Below are 6,648 nucleotides of genomic sequence, written 5' to 3' on the forward strand. Positions count from 1 at the left end.
TACCCAGCACGGGTTAACAGCAAGTTGGGTCCTGCTGGGGCCAAAGTCAGCCTCTTTCCATGCAGAGGTGGCATGGGGTAGGAGTGGGAAAACACAGTCCTTGCAGTTAACAGGTCTGGCATGGACTCTGCACGTCTTGGATTCTTTGAGCCTGCTGAGCCTCTATTTCCCCATCTGTGAAATGGGTGAAGCAATACCCATCTCATGGGCTTTTTCTAAGGATCACCAAGATCCTTCGGTGATGGTCCTATCACAGTAGGGCCTCAGCTCCTAATTCCCTTCCCTCCCCACTGGTCCCGGAAGGGGGCACTGGGGACTCCCCAAGGACCTCCCAGGCTCCTCCTCCTCCACATCTGCCTGGGGCCTGCCAGGGAATGCTGGTTTGGAGGCAGAGGGTGCTGCCCTCTTATTTGGTTCAGACTGACCCAGTTCCTCCCAGGCCTTGAATCCAGCCCCTTGTTTCTGTCACAGCAAAGTCTCACCCTCTCGATCACACGAGCAATGTCGCTAATGGAAAGGGTATGGCAAGCTTTGGAGCCTACAGACATGGTTTCCAATCCCAGCTCTGCTGTTACTTACACAGCAGCAAGTTTCCCAACTTCTCTGAGTCTCTGGGCAAGCAAGATGGCCAACACTGCTTTGCAGGAAATGTCGAGCACCTGACACAGCCCTTGGTCATTACAGTGACTGGGTCATCGGTCATTATTGTTGTTAGTGTAGTGTGTTCAGACCTTTCTAAATTGGTCAGAACTCTGGCTTAGCTGTTGGGATTTTTCCCTTGATGGGAAGTAGCAGACCATGGGGAGAATCTGCTGGCTTGCCTGTCACCCTTGCCCCAGGGGCCATGCTAATCTCGGTATCGTTCCAATTTTAGTATATGTGCTGCCGAAGGGAGCATGGGAATCTGCGGGTTTGGGGGAAATGTGATGGTGGGGAGAGGGGATGGTGGCTGTGACATGGCCACAGTGGCCTGCAAGGGACCCTGGTCTGTTTTGCCCAAGCCCTGCTTTCAGGCAGGGATGCACTGAGCTCGCCAGAAACAGAGCATTCTGAGGCCCTGCTCTGCATCCTCCATTTCCAAGCATGTGAGTGTGGTCCCAGAGCACGCGTCCTGGCCAAAGGAGCACAGGATACTCTCACACCGTGACCTCCCCGTGGAAGAGATGAATAATAAAGCTCAACGCCTTGCCCAAGGCACCATGGAAAAAGGCGTTCATCATCTTAATGGCACCTTTCAGATGTCTGCCTTCTCTGTGGCCTCTTCCTCATGAACCCCCCTCTCGAAAGCAGTCTATGTGAGCTATTCCTGGCATGTCCTGTGGTACAAAAGCACGGTTCATCTTTTCAAGGAGACATGGGGAGGTTGAAAGTCAAACCCATTGGAACAAACCTTGGCTTTGGAGACCAGTTAAGTGCTTATTAGGCAAGTGCTCGCTCTCCCTGAGAAGATGAGCAGACAGAGTTTGGGGGCACTGGCGATAAGGATGAAAAGGGCACAAGATCTATGCAGTACATACTGTCTTGGGGTGGGGGGGCCCTGGCTATTGGGTCATCGCCTGGTCCTGGAAGGACTCACAGGCTCCAGCTTCAGCCAGGATAAGCCAGGTGGGGAGGGGGCCGTGCCTGGTGAGGTCTGCAGGAAAAGCAGGGGTACAGCTTGGCTTGGCTTTGGAGGAGAAGTGTACCCTCTCTTCAGGCCTATGGCCACTGCCTTCATGCACACAGGGGTGGTGGGTCAGCTAATGCTGCTGGGAAGAGAGGCTTGGACTGGGGCTGGGAAGATCTCTACTCCTGCTTTACAGAGAGGGTCAACCTCTCTGGGCCTCAGTTTCTCCCTTAGGACAACAGAGATTGTATATACTTGTCTCTTTTCTACCTAAATGGTGGGCTGGAAGCAGAGGATGATAACAATGTCTCTTGATAACCATGTCTTTTGGCAGAAGAGGTGTCCTAGCATCTCAGGAGGGCCAGCCAGACCATGACCCTGGTGTCTTTTGGTGAAGGAAGGCAGGCTGTTGCCAGAGAACAATGGATGCTGGAGCCACCCGGGGGCATCTCCCACTTTCTGAGAAAAGGAAGGTCCTCAGAGTGTGTAACCTTTAGAGGTCCAGGAGGCCCATCAAGACCACTGTGGGCACAACTCCAGGGTGTGGCCAGGATCCCCTCTGGACCAGGGGAGTGTGGATGAAGAAAGTGTTGTGGGTTGTTTTTTGTTCCTTGTTTTTGTTTTTTGTTTTGTTTTGTTTTTGTCTTTGGTTTTTAGGAAAGAAAGAAAAGAGAATAAGAATGAGAGTCCTGGGGATTCACCTGGGGATTAGGTGGAGGTCTCATTCATTTCCCAGGGGCAGCTGCAGGGGCATGTGGGAAAAGGAGAGATTGGTCAGGGCCTCCCACCTTTTCAAAAAGAGAGCCACTGTGCTTTTATTTCTGCTGCATATCACAGTTCTGATTATGATTTCAATGGACAGAAGATTCCTTAGCTGAGCCGGTTTGAAAACCAGTGCTTGAACCATTGGTCAGCTAGACTGGGAAATTCTTTGCAAACCTCTTCTTTCGCCATGCCAGGATCTCTGTTCTGGCTTTCTCTTGCTGCATTACAAAGCACTCTGAAACTTCCTGGCTTACTATAGCATTTGTTTTCTTTCATGAGTTGACCGGGCTCAGTTGGGCCATTTTCTATTGGGGTCTCTCTTGTGGCTGGAGTTGGAGGGTGGGCTGAGCTGGAGGGCTGAGGCTCAGTTGGACAGGTCACCCAACATAGCCTGTCTGTACCACAGCTGGGTGGCTGAGAGAATGGGGACTAGCCGGGCAGCTCTCTTTCCACGTGCCCCTGCTGTGTAGACTTCCTCCCAGCATGGCGGTCTCGGGGAAGTCAGACTTCTTACATGGAGTCTGGCTACTTCCAGATGCATAACCCGGGAGACGCTGGCAGAATCGCAAGGCTTTTTATGACTTAACTTCAGAAGTACAAGCATCACTTCTGTCACATTCTACTAGTCAAAAGCTAGTCGCAAGGACACGAAGCTCATTGGAGGCCATCTTTGGAGGCTGGCTCCCACAGTCCCAGAAGGAAGGAGGAGAACACAGGCTTGACCCTTCCCTGCCCTGCCTCTGTAGCCACTGTCAGAATTTGGAGTTGGGGGCCTTAGTCCAGAGATCTGTCCAAGCTCCAGAATCGGGGCTGGCAGAGTGGGCAAAAGGAAGCCCACACCCTGCTACTTGTCTCAAGGTTTTTTTTTGTAGGGGATACAGGCCTCTGCCCTATGACTGAGATGAGAAATGTCACTCCCTCTTCGGGAGAACAAACCCAAATCCCTAATTCCAGCACTCTGCTGCGGAAGTGAAGTCATGTTTCCAGACACATCTGTAATATGATTAGACAGTGAAGTCTACTTGCCTGTCCGGGCTGAGTCACCCCCCAGCCGGCCTCTTGTTTCTGATGACTGTCCCTCTGACAAATCTAAAAGCAGGAATCAACTCAGAGGGGAGCAGGAGAGAGGTAGAGTTCGGTCCTGTCTTCCTTCCAGGATGTGCGCTAGCAGGAGACTTCCGGCTTCCTGAAATTATTGCTGAAACTCACACTCTTATAACAGTCAGTTTCAGACACTGTAATTTTTCACCAGTTCTGCGTGGGCCCAGCTGGAAACATAATCCCTTGTTTTGCTTTAGCTGTCATATTCCCCAAGGATTTAAAATACTCTCTCAGATAGCCAGGCACAACCATCATTTGGCAAAAGCAGGGTCCTGGCAACTTAGGAACATCAGTGGCCTCTGTGTCAGCACCATCTGGGAGGTGTTCCCCACAGATGCACTATGAGGCCTGAGAGTCCATCCTTAGGGGGAAAAGATCTTGCCTGGGTAAACTGAGGACAACCGAGAAATGAGGCCTCACAAGGTGAATATGGCGTCTCTGGTCGGGGGGGATGTGGTTGGAGCCCCAGGGCAAAGTTGCAGGATTATTTCCCCTCCTGCTAAACTTCGGGGAGACCCCGTTTGAGCTCCTGGCTACTGTGGGTGGCATTAGCATTTTCAGGATTCCCACCTGCTCTCTGATTTCCTGGGGAGCCTCTCTTTCCTCTCCCAGCAGGACAGAGAAAACGTCCTTGCAGTGTGGTCGCTGCTTGGGAACAAATGAGCAGAGAAGGGGGGGCGGGAGGAAGGTCCTTGGGCACCGTGAAAATAGCCGCCACTTATCCTGGGAGGAGACCCCCCCCCAGAGCCCTTGAACTTGATGTTGCTCTGTCATGCGTCGGGAGAGGCTCGAGTGAGCATGTGCGTGTGTGGGGAGAGAGAAGCGCCGAGAAAACAGTTAGCCTCTGTTAGTATTTGATAGGCAGCCAAAGCACTTTTGTTCCCAAGCCCAGCGAGCTACCTGTGAAAAAAGAAATTGCTTTTCAAGAACATTCATCACAGCAAGTGGCTCTTTTCCTTGTCCTCAGACAACCCCATTCCTAGGCCTTTTCTCCCATTAAAAACTCCTCAGATGTGGTAAAATAAAGAAAGAAACAAAGGGGAGGTGTGTGTGGGGGGGTGGCCCTTGTGGGGAAGGTGGAGGTCGGGGAGGCGCTGTGGGCATAGAAGCAGCAGGTGCTGGGGTCTTGCTGGGCCTCGTGCTGTGGGGCCCACCTGGAGTCCCCTTCCGAGTAGAGGGTCTCAGGCTCCACAGGTGTGATTCTGAAATTCAGGAGCAGTTGTGCTGAGAGTCATCAAGCTCTGTCCCTCTAGGAGTCTCTGTCCTGTCACCTGTTCCTAAGGGCCCTCCTGACCACCCACACCCAGGGGAGCCCTCCCTCCTCATTGCTCTATACTCACCACTCTGTATATTTCCTTTATGATACTTAACCCCACGTGGAATTATTAGTTTGTCTCTTCATTGTCTACTCCCTACCCAGTGTCAGCTCTCTTGAACACTGCTATATACTCACCAGTCTTTGTGGGATGGAGAAATAAATGAGCAAATCCAAAATGGGATGCTTAGGGCAAAAGGTTCCATCCAATCCAGGATGTTATTTTTCTGAGTTTTTTTTTCAGCAACAAATTCTATTATTTAGCGGCCAGGCCGACCAGACCCCAGGGCCTGTTGTGTGATCTCTGTGTGATAGGGGTTAGCCGGCAGGTTTTGGGGGGGCAGCTTACTGCAGAAAGAGGCCGCTGACCTTTGGTTTCACTGTGTGACCTTGAGTAAGTCTCCCCCATCGCCTCCCTGCACCTCAGAGTGCTACTAAATGAGATTAATCACCCACCTTGTGGTATTTCTGTAGAGATTATAGTTGATGTAGGGAGGGTTACGAACTGCGTGCTTGTGTTCCCCCGCAACCCAATTCATATGTTGAAACCCTAACCCCCTATGTGATGGTACTTGGAGGTAGGGCCTGTGGGACATAATTAGGTTTAAATGACGTCATGAGTGTGGGGCCCGCATGATGGAATTAGTGCCTTTATAAGAAAAGACACCAGAGACCTTGCTTCTCTCTGTCTTTCTCCATGTGAGGACACAGAGAGAAAGTGGCCATCTGTCAGCCAGGATGTGGGTCTCTTCAGGAACTGAATCTGCTAGCACCTTGATCTGGGACTTCCCAGCCTCCAGAACTGTGAGAAATAAATGTCTCTTATTTAAGCCATCCATCCTGTGGTATTTCATTTCAGCAGGCTGAGCTAAGACAGGGAACATGCCTGGTACAGGAACTCAATATATCAGGGTCATTTTCCTTATTATTTTGCCAGGTGTAGACTCTCTCAATTCAACAAAATATCAATAAGATATTCAGGGATTTCTGAGCACCTGGTTCACAACAGCTCTAGAAAATTCCCAAGTTCTGAGATGTTGGCCGGAGCTTTCCCTTGTTTTCCTTGTATGAGAGAGAGCCATACAGACATGTTTGGGCCCCAGCCTCTCTCATGCTGGTGTTTAGTAGAGGATCCCCCCCTACCTTTTCCACCAACCATGGGTATTTCTCCAGTTGGGTGTGGAGAATAAGGTCGTTGGTTGGACTCATCAATCTGCAATAAGAATAGTCCCAGAAGGGTCTTGGGCATTTAAGGACCATATTTTGTATTCACTCATTCAACATCCGTTTGTTGAGGGTCTACTCTGTGTTGCGGGTACACGAGTGAACCAGACATCATGCTCCCTGCCCTGGTGGAGCTGACAACCTCCCCTGGCTGGGGAGTAGACAATGACCAGATGAATGAATGATTTCATGTTGGGATAAGCACTGTAAAGGACATGCAGGACCATGTGATGGAGAGTGATGGGGAGGAAGAGCTCTCTTGCAGATGGGTGCTCAGGGAAGCCGAGGCCTGAGGGATGAGAAGGAGCAGCTAGGCGGGAAAACCGGGTGAGTGGGGGCTGGGTGTGAGTGAGGAGCAGAGAGGAGGCCAGAAGTAGGGGCGGTGGGTGAAGAGTGCACAGAGGTGGTCCAATGGGCCCAGAATTAGCCGGGCCCCAGGCAGGGTGGGGGCAGATGTCCTGAGGTCCGTGGGGGCCGATGGCGGCCCGAGCTGGGCCCTCCACAGGCAGGCTCCTGCGGCCCGCACGCCTGTTTGCCCCGACCCCAGAGATGATCTGTTCTCCTCTCCAAAGCCTAGCAGAGCAGAGACCCCCTGGTTCCTGGCCGAGCAGCCCCTTGGGGCACTCAGCACCCCGGG

At 51.8% G+C, this 6,648-nt stretch overlaps 1 non-coding gene across 1 annotated transcript; it reads right to left on the bottom strand.

Annotated features, from left to right (window-relative positions):
* Positions 1-792: 792 nt before the first annotated feature.
* On the bottom strand, positions 793-898 carry LOC118520284 (U6 spliceosomal RNA). The gene has a single exon (XR_004909585.1). It is a non-coding gene; the product is annotated as a U6 spliceosomal RNA (small nuclear RNA).
* Positions 899-6,648: the final 5,750 nt, after the last annotated feature.

This window comes from Halichoerus grypus, chromosome 4 (assembly GCF_964656455.1).
Source record: "Halichoerus grypus chromosome 4, mHalGry1.hap1.1, whole genome shotgun sequence".
Classification (NCBI taxonomy): domain Eukaryota; kingdom Metazoa; phylum Chordata; class Mammalia; order Carnivora; family Phocidae; genus Halichoerus; species Halichoerus grypus.